Source organism: Chlamydotis macqueenii, chromosome 2 (assembly GCF_036417535.1).
Source record: "Chlamydotis macqueenii isolate bChlMac1 chromosome 2, bChlMac1.mat, whole genome shotgun sequence".
Taxonomy (NCBI): Eukaryota; Metazoa; Chordata; class Aves; order Otidiformes; family Otididae; genus Chlamydotis; species Chlamydotis macqueenii.
Genome location: NC_141557.1, coordinates 81,417,512 through 81,429,668, shown reverse-complemented (window position 1 = coordinate 81,429,668; position 12,157 = coordinate 81,417,512).

Below are 12,157 nucleotides of genomic sequence, written 5' to 3'. Positions count from 1 at the left end.
ACCCAACAACTAACTAACCAGAAGAAATTTTATTTTTTAAATTCAGATAGACTAAGAGATTGTGAGAGACTGTGTTGAATATTTGTCTCAACATTGTCAAAACATCAAACCACCACTCGAACAATGGCTTCCCGTTATCTTGCAAGCCAACTCCTATTGTCTTTCAAACCTGAATGCAGAGCTGGTTCCGAGAAATCTAGCCCTACCCGCCCCCGGCATGAGCCCAGAGATGCATATCACCCGGTAATGGGCATGCATATCACCGCCAGGTGAGGGGTGCAGCTACGAAAACCAGCTCTTGAAATACAATGAAAACAACCAACATAAAAAGTGGAACATTTTTTGCTGGAATACACTTCTTCATTCATTCAATGGAATACACATTTGCCGGAATACACATTCACGGAACTGACATGGAGATGAGGATCGTCCCCCCATCGAACGAACTGAACTGTCGGGATGCCTCAGCTCCGTGGTGGTAGCTATTACAATAGAAACTTTTTTCCCTCTTTCCTTTCTCTCCTTTCTCTTCCATTTCCAAACTTCTTGTTGGGTTAATAAAGTTACCTGGCACTTGACTCCGTTTTGAGTCTTAATTCTGTTCCTGAGAATATGAACAAAACCACACTCTGGTGTGTGAAAGGTTGGTCCAGCCGCCCCTAGCCTCCCAGACTCGGCTAGAACACAAGGGGGCCTTCCTCTCATCTGAAAGCAGAACGTGACAGAGATATATTAAGGACTAGATACCTTGGGATAAGGCTACGTGATGGGATAGAAATACGAGTCCCTGAGTGACTCCAGGTAATTTCCATGTGGGAAGGAATCTGGGCTGTTCATCACTAGACAAAATGATAATCTTTCTTTTCCAATAAAACCAAGACATCCAGGAATTTGCACTGTGCTTCAGGGAATCTCCTACTGAGGATGCTTGGAAGCTGAGGACTAAGATCAGCATCACACAACACCCGTTCACTACACAGTAGTCTCTGGTTTTAATGTAGGTAACTAGTGCAGGGCAGGATTTCACAAGAAGCTCCCAGCGGCATAGCCAGTCTGCTGAACTGTAATACTCTTCTCCTTCTTTTCTCCAGCATTTGTTGTTGTTGTTGTTGTTTACCTTTTTACTTAGAACTCTTTTATAACCAAAAAAATCATTATAGTTCATTCTTACTATCTCTCCTCCTTTTAAATATGAACTTTTTTAAAAAGAAAAAAAAAAACGCCAAGTATTTGTAGCCAAGGTAGTTTATTTTGAAAGCAGTGGGTATAATTTTTCACTGTTGCAATCTTTATTCTTCATATTGTTAAACATTTTTCATTTACATCACTTCAACTAATTATATGCTTGGATTAATGGTTTTTATTAAGAATTATTGTTAAAGTTTTGTGAATAATGATTGATTCCTTTTTCTCTCAGAAAGCTAACTCTGATTTTTACAGCCTCTTTTCAAAAACATGTGGGTGCCTGTAGACATGCTATTACTCAGTTTTTGGCATATTTATGCTTAGTGATGCCCCAGTGATTTAAGACTTCCCAGAATTAATAAACTCGTAAGCAAGAAAGCATCTGTAATTAGTGCTTTTGTCAGAAAGCTTTCTAGTGTTAGAGTAAGAAGGTAAATGTAGGAGAAAGAGAGTCTAAATGTATGTCCTTAAACTATCATGAAGGACTAAATTGTTTTAAAGGTTTTGTTCTTTCAATTTATTGTGAACAGAGTATTTATTTCACCCTAAACTGGAGAACTGAATGTTTTGAATAAGAAGTGGAGACTCATCTTCCACAATTTTTGAAATCATCTGTTTTAAAAAATAGGATTTAAGCAATTTACTATGAAACCAGTTTGTGAAACTGAAAAAACACCTCTTACTTCCTATCATCAGCGTAAACGGTTCAGACCTGAGTCTTTAACTGGTTTCACAACTGTAAAAGTTTATTTAGTTAAACCATGAAACTTTTGTTCACACTGTTTCCTAGAATGGTGCATGCTATAGCAAACACAGTATTTCAACACTACCACTCGCTTGACCTGTGGAAGGAGCTGCTTTATAAAAGGCAAAAAAAAGGAAGATGGCAATACTTTCAAGTTTTTTTAACCTCAGATCATAACATATATCTGTGTAGGAATATGTGAAAGGCCTATACAATTGAGAAGGAGTAATAACAAATTAGTAGTGTTTCTAGCACTCTGGAAATAGTGTTTTTTAATTTCAGTAGAACAGGTAATCAGTGGGTTGCCTTACTTGGGAAGAATAAATTTAAATCCAGTGAAGAGACTGAGATTTGTTAAACATGAAACTGCCATCTTATCTTTTGATTATGTAATTCCACTATTTGCAGGGTAAAACAAATTCATAAATAATACATGCAGATTCAAGTCACATTACTAAACCTTCAGATTAAAGTGTTAGTTCCCTGCAAAATGCATGCTATTTTAAGGAGTGCTCTGTATCTGTCTGCAGGTGAATATCTGACAGGCAATATGATAAGTGGTGCTTACCTATATGCTACTTTATTTGTGTACATTGTAGAAAGAACAAAAGTAACAGAAAGCTGTAAATAGCTATTTTTGGTATTTCTGTACCTGGGCTCTTTTGAAGTTGTATGGATGAGGAAAGTATATCTGTACTTTGAGAGATATTTTGCTATGTATCTTGGCAATATGATATGTTAGTTTTCCCTTTTGATCAACCAAGAGTTTCCTGCTTTCTTGCCATGTGTGTTGTGAAAAATAATGTGTTAATTTCTTGCTCCCTGGTTGATAAACAATAGGTTATACATTACTGGACTCTATCCTGGGACCTGTTAATTCTAGGATACCATTGCACACCTTTCAGCATCTCTGCTGCATCACGATTACTCATGTGCCAGGGAAACCATACCTCTATGCATGAAACACCTACAGAGAAAAAGGATACCACTGACAGAAAAAAAAAAAGCTTATAGTGAGAGAAGCCAAGCTTTTTAAGGTGCAACGTGAAAGACATTAAAAATAATAATAATTTGTGCTGAAAATATGAAATAGTGTATTTTTTTTAGCTTGACAAAAGAAATACAACAGAAAGTTTACAACTTCTCTACAGTCAAAAAACAGCGGTGGACTAAAAAGTAGCACATCTTGACCCAGAACAGGTAAAGGCCAGACTTGAATGAGTGGTGGGTAGAGAGTCACAAGATGGGAGAGGCTTGAAGCTTGTGACCTCTGGCAGGAAAAAAAAAAAGGCTCCTCCTCTGCCCTCAGATCTGAATTCACAGAATTGATTTTAATATCCCCTGTAGGGGAACAAGCTCTGTTAAGGGAGGCCTCAGAGTGAGCTGGACCTGCACAGACCACTAGCACCAAGAGAAAGTGATGGGTGGTGGTGATTTAGTTACAGCAGACGAACGTAAGACTGAGATAGTCAGTGCCGCCTTTGTCTCATCCTTCACCTACAAGGTGAAGCCTCCTACAAAGGGGCTGAGTTCAATACTTCATCTACTGCCCTTAGAGAGGATAGACTGCTAAAAACAAACATGCTATAATTCTTGCTATAATTTTAATAGAATTCTTGTTTAATCATATAAATACATTGCCTTTTCCTGAAAGTAGGACACTGCGATAAGAGAGTTAATACCATAAAACAGTTTTACTTTATTAAAAGCATATCAACATGCTATAAGTACTTTTTACTTCCCATGCCAAATTTTTTTACAGCATTAAGACAAAAATTGAACAGTTTAGTCATTCATTTTTCCTATTTTGCATCACGCCATTGTGGAAAAGACTTGCTTTCTTGAGCTCTGAACTTTCTATTTCCTTATTAAATAAAGTAAGACCTCCAGCTTTATTAATGCAAGCAATATTTATGGCATTATATTACAGGGGATTTTGCTTAAATGATGGCTGATATTTACGGATCCTAGCAAGTTATTGGACCTCAAATTAGATAAGGTTAGCAAGTATTAGCTAGAAATCCTGTCAAATATTGACTTCCTCGTCCTAAGCACTGAACAAAAATTCTATTCCTACTCTGAAAATCTAGTAGGAGAGGTAGATATAACATATACACCTCAGGGTGTATATATACACCTACTGGTATGTACATCTTGAGAAGTGAAAGAAAACAACTCTATGATTGTTTTCTTTACATAAAACCTTCAAGTTGAAGGTTTTAAGGTTTTATGTAAATTACTGAATTAGGTTGAGTGCCTGTGTGTTTTAAATATATTGCAGCCTTTTGGAAGGCTGTGTTCTTCTAACAACTCAAGTGCATTGTCATTCATGTCCCTCCACTACAACATTGCTTCTGCTTTTCTGACAGACTAGTTTAAGCAACTGAAGTGTCATGGACTTTCAAAAAATGCTGTAATACTCTCTTTGTAACCATATTTTTGTTTAGTTTCATTTCTTGGGAGGAGAAAAGACATGTTAATTTTAAATAACCTGAGAACCACATGATTATAGTAATTATCTGACCACATTTTGCAGGCTTTTGTTTGAAATTTGCCCAGCAAATGGAATTAATTTTACCAGCTATGCAACACATTGTATTATTAGAAAACCATAGAATTTTTCACATCTTGAATTTCTCTTTTAAAATATACACTACCTGTGAACCACTGATCAAGATCTGTTGTTTAAAATTACACTTATGTTACTTATTAATGCTCTGTGTTTCCAGGACAACACAAACTATGCTGTAAATACATGTATTTATTTGGACATAACAAAATTACATGCTGGAGAATTTTTAAGTTTAAGAAGATGTCAAGTTAAATCAAATAATTAAGTCTTTTTAATAGTTAAATTTATAATTTAATACTTAGATCCTTTCAGGCACATCACGGCATGGGAACTAGGCTGTAATGGAAGGGACAGCAAATTAACATTATGAAAATGCTAGAAATGCCAGCTGAGTCAGAGCAGTGGTGCCTACCACAGTGCTTGGTCTCCGACAGCAATACTGGGAAATATTGTGTCAGTAAACTACATGAGCCTGGCCACCGGCCATTACAAGTGGCTTCATACTTCCCAGTGCCTGCATCAGGCATTATCACTCCCATTGGACTACTCATCCCTCTGAATATGTGACTGGTGCTGAGATTTGGGAATCAGCTCTTGAGCTACGGCAAATATTATGCCCTGGCATTAAGGCAAGCCAGGTTTATCTTTCATTGATATATAAACTCAACTGTATTAATTTAGCTGAAAACTGGTGATTCAGGAACCAATTAACAGTGAATTCAGATATTCCTGCCTCGAGGGTGGTTCTATCAGTTAGAAGGTTGTTTGACAACTGGAGATAATGTCGATAATATGCATTAATATTTCTTATGGATTTGGGATAAACTGTTTTAATGCATACAATTGTTGATGCATTAGTATTTATCTTTCATAACCTTCATAGTATTTTGTTTAATCTGCTGGGCAGGGTAAACTGTTGTTCAGTCAGGATTAATGGGAAAATAACATGTAAGTGACATAGTTTATAGTCCATATATTATAGTCCACACAGAGAATTGCTTTTATTATTACTGATTGTAAAATAATCTAAAAAAGACTTAGCAAATAATTCTATGACTCTATTACTGTATGAATACAACACTACTTAATGAAATACTTAAAGTGAAGGAAGTACAGAAAATTCTTCAAAAACACCCTTCAAATGTGTTCTCACATGTTAACAATACTTTGCAGTCAAATGTTAAGGTCTTTTTTGAGACAGTCTACCTGAAGGTTACTTTGAATTTTTTTTTTTTTATCTGTATTTTATCAAGAATTTTCTTTTGAAGATGAATATTTATTTTGCAGTTTCATTTTTTATAGTTTTTTAACACAACCATTATTTTCTCATGGTTGATGTGTTTTGAGTCATTGAGTAGATTAAAATAAAGTTTCATTGTCAAAGTCTTGTGATTTCAAGATGTCAGGCAACTTCCAAACAAAAATCAGAAATATAGTAAATAACTTAGCTGGCAGATAAAACCTTACAAAACTAACCCAGAATTGCTGCTTTTAAAAAGCTGATTAAAATTAAGATTTTCCACTAAATGTTTCCCTAATTTAATGTAATTATAACAAATACAGACTTTTCCAAGTCTACTGCCTCCCTTTGTGAAAGGATTCCATTTGTTCTGTGGATAACCAAATAACACAGGTTAATTTGCCAGCACAACTAAACAACATGAAGTAAGGATGAAAAATACTTTAACATAATGATGAAGATAAAATGTAAGGTAGATTTATTGTTATGTCACAATTCTGTATCTGTTAGGTTATACTAAGGAGGGTGGGGTGGATTTCAATATGGAACCCCAAATGTTAGGTAGACAGAAGCACTAGAAATTAATTGTCACCTAGAAAACAAACTCCTATTCTCTCTAGTGCTGGTTTTAATCTAGATTTTTGAAGTGAGTATGTGTTCAACCATCTTCTATTATTTCTTGCATATTTGTTTAGTGCTTATTTGTGATGTTAGCTCTATGAAAGTTCCCCTTTCCTGTCCCCACTTTTACCTCATTCATTAGATGCCCTAGAATAGGTAAACGATTTGTTGTCATTGTCTACAGTAAGCCTGCCACCTAATATGGGGATGATTGTTTATCAAGATGATGCTGTACCTGTTTCTTAGCATTCTGTGGGTGAGTAAGTATCTAGACTTTGTGAAATAAAGCAGTAGTTGATGATTGTTTGGGTTTTTTTTAATCCAGCCTGTTTTCCGGTTGCATTAACCCAGCTGCAAAGCTTCAAGCACGTTGATTTGTTTTGTGAGTAGTGTTATAATTTCAGTGGTGTTCATTTCAGCTGAGATTGTCTTTAGTAGCTGATTGTTTTTTAATGTTTTGATGATCAAGTATTTGTTGTTTACAGTCATAGGATTCCATTTCATAGAGAGCATTTTACCTTCTTTTTCGTATGCGATGGAGACCATACAGGTAGGCATTAGCTTTTTGCAGCTTTGTTCTTCTCTTAAAGGAAATATTATCTATTATCTTACATATTAAAAGGCATTTTATTTCTTCATATGTGCATAAATGAGTTTAAAATTAGAATTTTGAAGTTGACCTTTTCTGCTTCACTGTTTCTTTTATAATCATCACAATCACATGCTATTTTTCCTAATGTTGTTTTTTTTTCTGTTGTTCAAAGCATTGCAAGTAATTGGCCCTTTCTTTTCCCAATAACTTGCTTATCTCAGTGACCTTGCCTTTCCACAATTGATTATGTGTCACAGGGACAGTAAACTGTTGTCTACAATGGAAGATTTGATGTACAGAAAAAAAAAGAGTTTATATGAGCTGAACATAGGCTGGCATTGTGAGGATGGGAAAATGTATTAGTAGCAACTGATCTCATCTTAATCTCTGAAGGCTTCCTTTCCAACGGATGGAGGAAAGAGGCATAGACATACACACCCTGACACTCCCAAACCCATGGGCTCCCTCTCTCCATCCCCATTCCCTCTCTCACTTCCAGAATAGCACCTAAATTAGTTCCCTGCTCTGAGTTGTATTTACAACTGCTTCACTGACAATTCAGAGGGCTGTAGAGCCTTCTCAAGGCAAGGGAGACTTTTCCCTCCCTCCCTCTTCTCTTTACTATCCGTAGAAGAGCAAAAGCTGATCTTACAGAGGCAATTGGCTTAGACTGCCCCACTTAGGGCCTAAAAACTAAATTAATTTTTTGCCTTTTTTTTTCGTTTTTTAGATCAGTCTTTTCTACGTCTGTATGTTGTTTCTCCCCATATTCTTTCTTTCATATCTGAAGGAAGTAAGAAACACTTGTTAAATATATTTTTAATCACTTGGGAGAAATGCTGTTTCTACAGTGAAGGCACCATTAAGTACCCATATCCCTACTGATACAGGCTTACATCTCTGGCTGCTTTCCTGAAATTCACAGGAACTCAACTGTGTTTCATCTCCTAACCTCTGCACATTCGATGAGGTACTTCTGCCAGCAGCACCTTTTTTTTTAGATCTATTTTTGCAATGATTTCTCATCTGTTGTGGGTCAAAAGAAACAATATATAAATATGGAGCTAGGAATGTGTTGGTGGTTTGACAGTAATAATTTTCTAATTAGATAACAAAAATGTATTACCATTTATATTACAGCCTTGTCACTAAAATCATCTTAAGGGATAAAAATTTGGGGATTTTTTTCACAAGATTTTTTGTCAAAGTGTTATGAAATAATACTGCACATACCTGGTTTCAGGAGATACTCTGTCCTTAGCCTTGCTAGAACTCGGACCAAAGACTACCAAAGAAAACCAAGCAATGTTATTACCAGTGATAAGAAAGGCATGAACCACAGAGGCCATAGCAAAGTCTCTGCAAATATGAACCCAGAGAAATCAGTTTAGAGGAAATATTTAAATTAAATATCTGTCTTGTCCAGATGAGAATGAAAAATAAAAAATCACCAGTATCATAAATTTGTGGCTTATGAGGATGGACTCAGTTAAATACATGGTTGATTTGGGAGGCATGATTTTTTTAAAAAACATCAGTAAATACTGAGCTTTTTAATTTGTCCCATGTGATTAAAATTCTTTATGCTTACTTTCAATTGAATTGAGTTTTCCCCCCTAACATTATGACTCAGGAGCTGGCACTTAAAAGATAAACCAACCAAAATATATCTTAGAAGATTTGAGACAATTGCTATCCTGATTGTGAGCGGTAATGAGCTGGCCTTCCAGACCCAATTAATGCTACTGTCAGTTTTCTTCCACTTACAGATGAAGAAAGCCATCAGTCTCAGCTCTACAGTTATTTTTTTGTTGTTGTTCTTGTCTTCCCATTAGTTCTAAAAACAACACAGGAACACCCTATGATTCCCTTTCCATGCATGCTTAGAAAGCTAATTTGAGATATAAATTAGGATTGAAATTATGGGAGGATACCCCTGTGCAGCTTCACCAGAGCCCCATAAAAACAAACTGTAGTAACAGAAGTAGAGTTACGTACATGCTTGGGTTTCTCTGACATCATCTTTAAGGCTGGAAAACATAGAGTAGTAAAAAAAAACTCCACAGAAGCTGTAATGTCTATGCATTTTTTTTTTATGTAGCCTCTCTGAGATATTGACAAACAGATATTATAATAATAAACACTTTATTGTAACAACTGTATAAATAATAGAGAGCCCAAATGGTGCTGCAGTTGTTTATGCTCTCTATGAGGGGAAACTTCTCAGCTAAATATTGGACTGCACATAGCAACACTCTGTTAGCTATGTTGCCAGTGATATTAACCTTATGTTTGAATAGTTGTCACTAGAATGTATTTCACTTTTTCAGTCCTCTTATCTCCTGTTTGTTTTTCTTTTTTTTTTCTGAAAAAAAAAAAGTTACCAAAAGTGATAGAGATAATGATAACATTTATTCCTTATTTATTTTATATCACAGTGAGAATGGGACACAACAGGCCAACAGCTGCTAAAAATGCTAACTGTGAGCTATTACCGCCAAGCTGGTCTAAATGCGGGTAAATAAGAAGAGTTATTGCCAGTTCAATGTTTCTCTTCTGTCTTTGTAAAACACAGCTTGGGGCAATCCCAAGTACAAATTCAGACTGGGCAGAGAATGGATTGAGAGCAGTCCTGAGGAGACCAACTTGGTGGTTTTGGATGATGAGAAGCTCAACGTAAGCCAGCAATGTACGCTTGCAGCCCAGAAAGCCAACTGTATCTTGGGCTACATCAAAAGAAGCGTGGCCAATAGGTTGAGGGAGGTGATTGTTCCCCTCTGCTCCACTCTTGTAGAACTTAGTTGGAGTACTGTGTCCAGCTCTGGAGCCCCCAGCATAAGAAGGACATGGATCTGTTGGAGTGTATCCAGAGGAGGGCCACAAAGATGATCAGGGGGTTGGACCACGTCTCCTGTGAAGACAGGCTGAGACAGTTTGGGCTGTTCAGCCTGGAGAAGAGAAGGCACTGGGAAGATCCTCTAGCAGCTTTCCATTTCCTAAAGAGCACTCATAAGAAAACTGGAGACAAACTTTTGACAAGAGCATGTAGAGATGGGGCAAAGGGTAAGGACTTTAAAGTGGAATAGGGTAGGTTTAGATTAGACATAAGAAATAAATTCCTTATTTAGAGGGTGGTGAGACACTGGAAGAGGTTGCCCGGATAAGTTGTGGATACCCCATCTCTAGAAGTATTCAAGGCCAAGTTGGATTGGCCTTGCTCAGGTGTTCCAGTCCATGGCAGGTTTGTTGGAACTAGATGATCTTTAAGATCCCTTGCAGAACAACGCATTCTGTGATTCTGTGATTCTATTTGTTGTGATGGCAGCATCTGATTTCTTCCACCTAGTGTTCAAGTAGCTTATAAGGAGGTCCAGGTTAAAACTCGGGTCAAATTATAGTGGAGCTAGGCCTATGTGATGCATGATGTACCTTACAGCCTATTGCTTTCTGAAGGACATCAGTAGCCTCTATGGTGCTATTATAGAGTGATGTAGTTTGCGGTCACTAGGGTGGCTGGTTATTTGTCTGCAGTCAGAGGAGACAGACCTTGCAGGCAATGAGATGTTATAAGAGGTCTTGTACTAGCAGAAGGTCAGCCAGCCCGGGTACATGGTCAAGGGAAAAGTAGGGCTCCACAGAGGCACCTTTTGGTGAAGGACAGAGAGGATTGCTCTGAAATTCTGGATTTGCAGTGTAGGGGCAGATGTTGATTTCGTCTCTTTCTTCTCCAAGCTTCCAGGGAAAATACTTTTTTTTGTTGAGGCTGGTACTCCACTTAGCAGAAATAGTGAAAGGTATTTGCAAGGACGCTAGTGCTGCTTTGTGAGCTAAAAGAACCGGCTTCTACATCTACGTTTCACATCTGTGGTTGTAATTAAGGTTTAAGCATTGACATGTAATTACCCACATTGCTTAATTCATAGTGTATTAATGGGCATTATTTTGGTCCAAGTGGCACTTTTGCAAACAATATCTAGGCACAATTTTATGGATAACATTAGCCTAGGGTTGTTCTAATGAAGCAGTATGAACAGGATCACTTGGAGGAGGGGATAGTTTTATCATGATTACACAGACTTGCCTGCTGCTTGCTTTTGGGATCAGAGAACAGCCCTATGCCTTTTTAGTTTCCTGTACATATGTAGATCCTGGGCTTGACTTTGCCAGTCTGTGTAGGGACCTAGAGGTTCACACTCAGACACACAGATGAAAAAAACCCATCAGTTGAAGTCCTCCAAACATTTCTGTAGTATTCATAGCTTCAGAATTTGATCAGGAAACCTGTATCAGCTCACACACGGTCACATTTTCCAGTAACTAATATATTTCCAAGCCTGATAATTTGCCTAGAGTTGAAAGTAGTACCTTTCTTACTTGTGAGCCACACAAAAATATTCAGGCTCCATGAGCTGCAATCATTCCTCATGGTCAATGTAAAAACAATTGATCCATCTATTGGATCAGCATATCCCTGACCTACCATCCAACTTTTATATTAATGAAAATTGACAGGTTGCTTTAACTCAAGCATATGTTTGCTTTTAGGTAACTTGCAAATAGTGCGTACACATTTTAGGAGTGCAATGGAGAAAAGGAAAAGTCTATTTCTGGATCTCTAATGCTTTGAACAGTTCTGCCAGTGCCATCTGTGGTTTGTATATTGGGATTTCAAAACTTGGTAGTGCTGATAGGGATAGCTTTCTTTTTTTTTTTTGACCATCTGTCACAGGTGCAGGAACCAGAACACATATTATTAATTCTATAGACTAAAACTTCAGTTGGACTGGTGTGCCAGTTAAGTAATGTCTGCTTGGGCTCATGTCTCTGAACAAACTATATCCAGTTGAGACCGTTTTTCTTTGTTTTTCTTTTTTTCTGTGTGTATCACATTCAGAAATAAGTTTCTGGATCTCAATTGTGTCTCTGTAAAAAAAAAAGGGAAAATGTTCCATTAGGTTCTCATTGATTTATGAAGCAGAAATATTTGCAGGAAGAAGTCTTGAACAGCTTGTTTGTTCAGCTCAGCAGCAAGGACAGCCTGCAGACGATTAGTTCTGCTCATGCTCATACGTGTCATGACAGTAAATACTGATGATTACTAAAGATTTTGTGGGAGATCAGGCTAATTGAGCAAAACTTAAAAACAAATGTATAATGATTGTTTTAAAGTGTGCAAATAACAAGGGGTCTGGTTCATGTTTG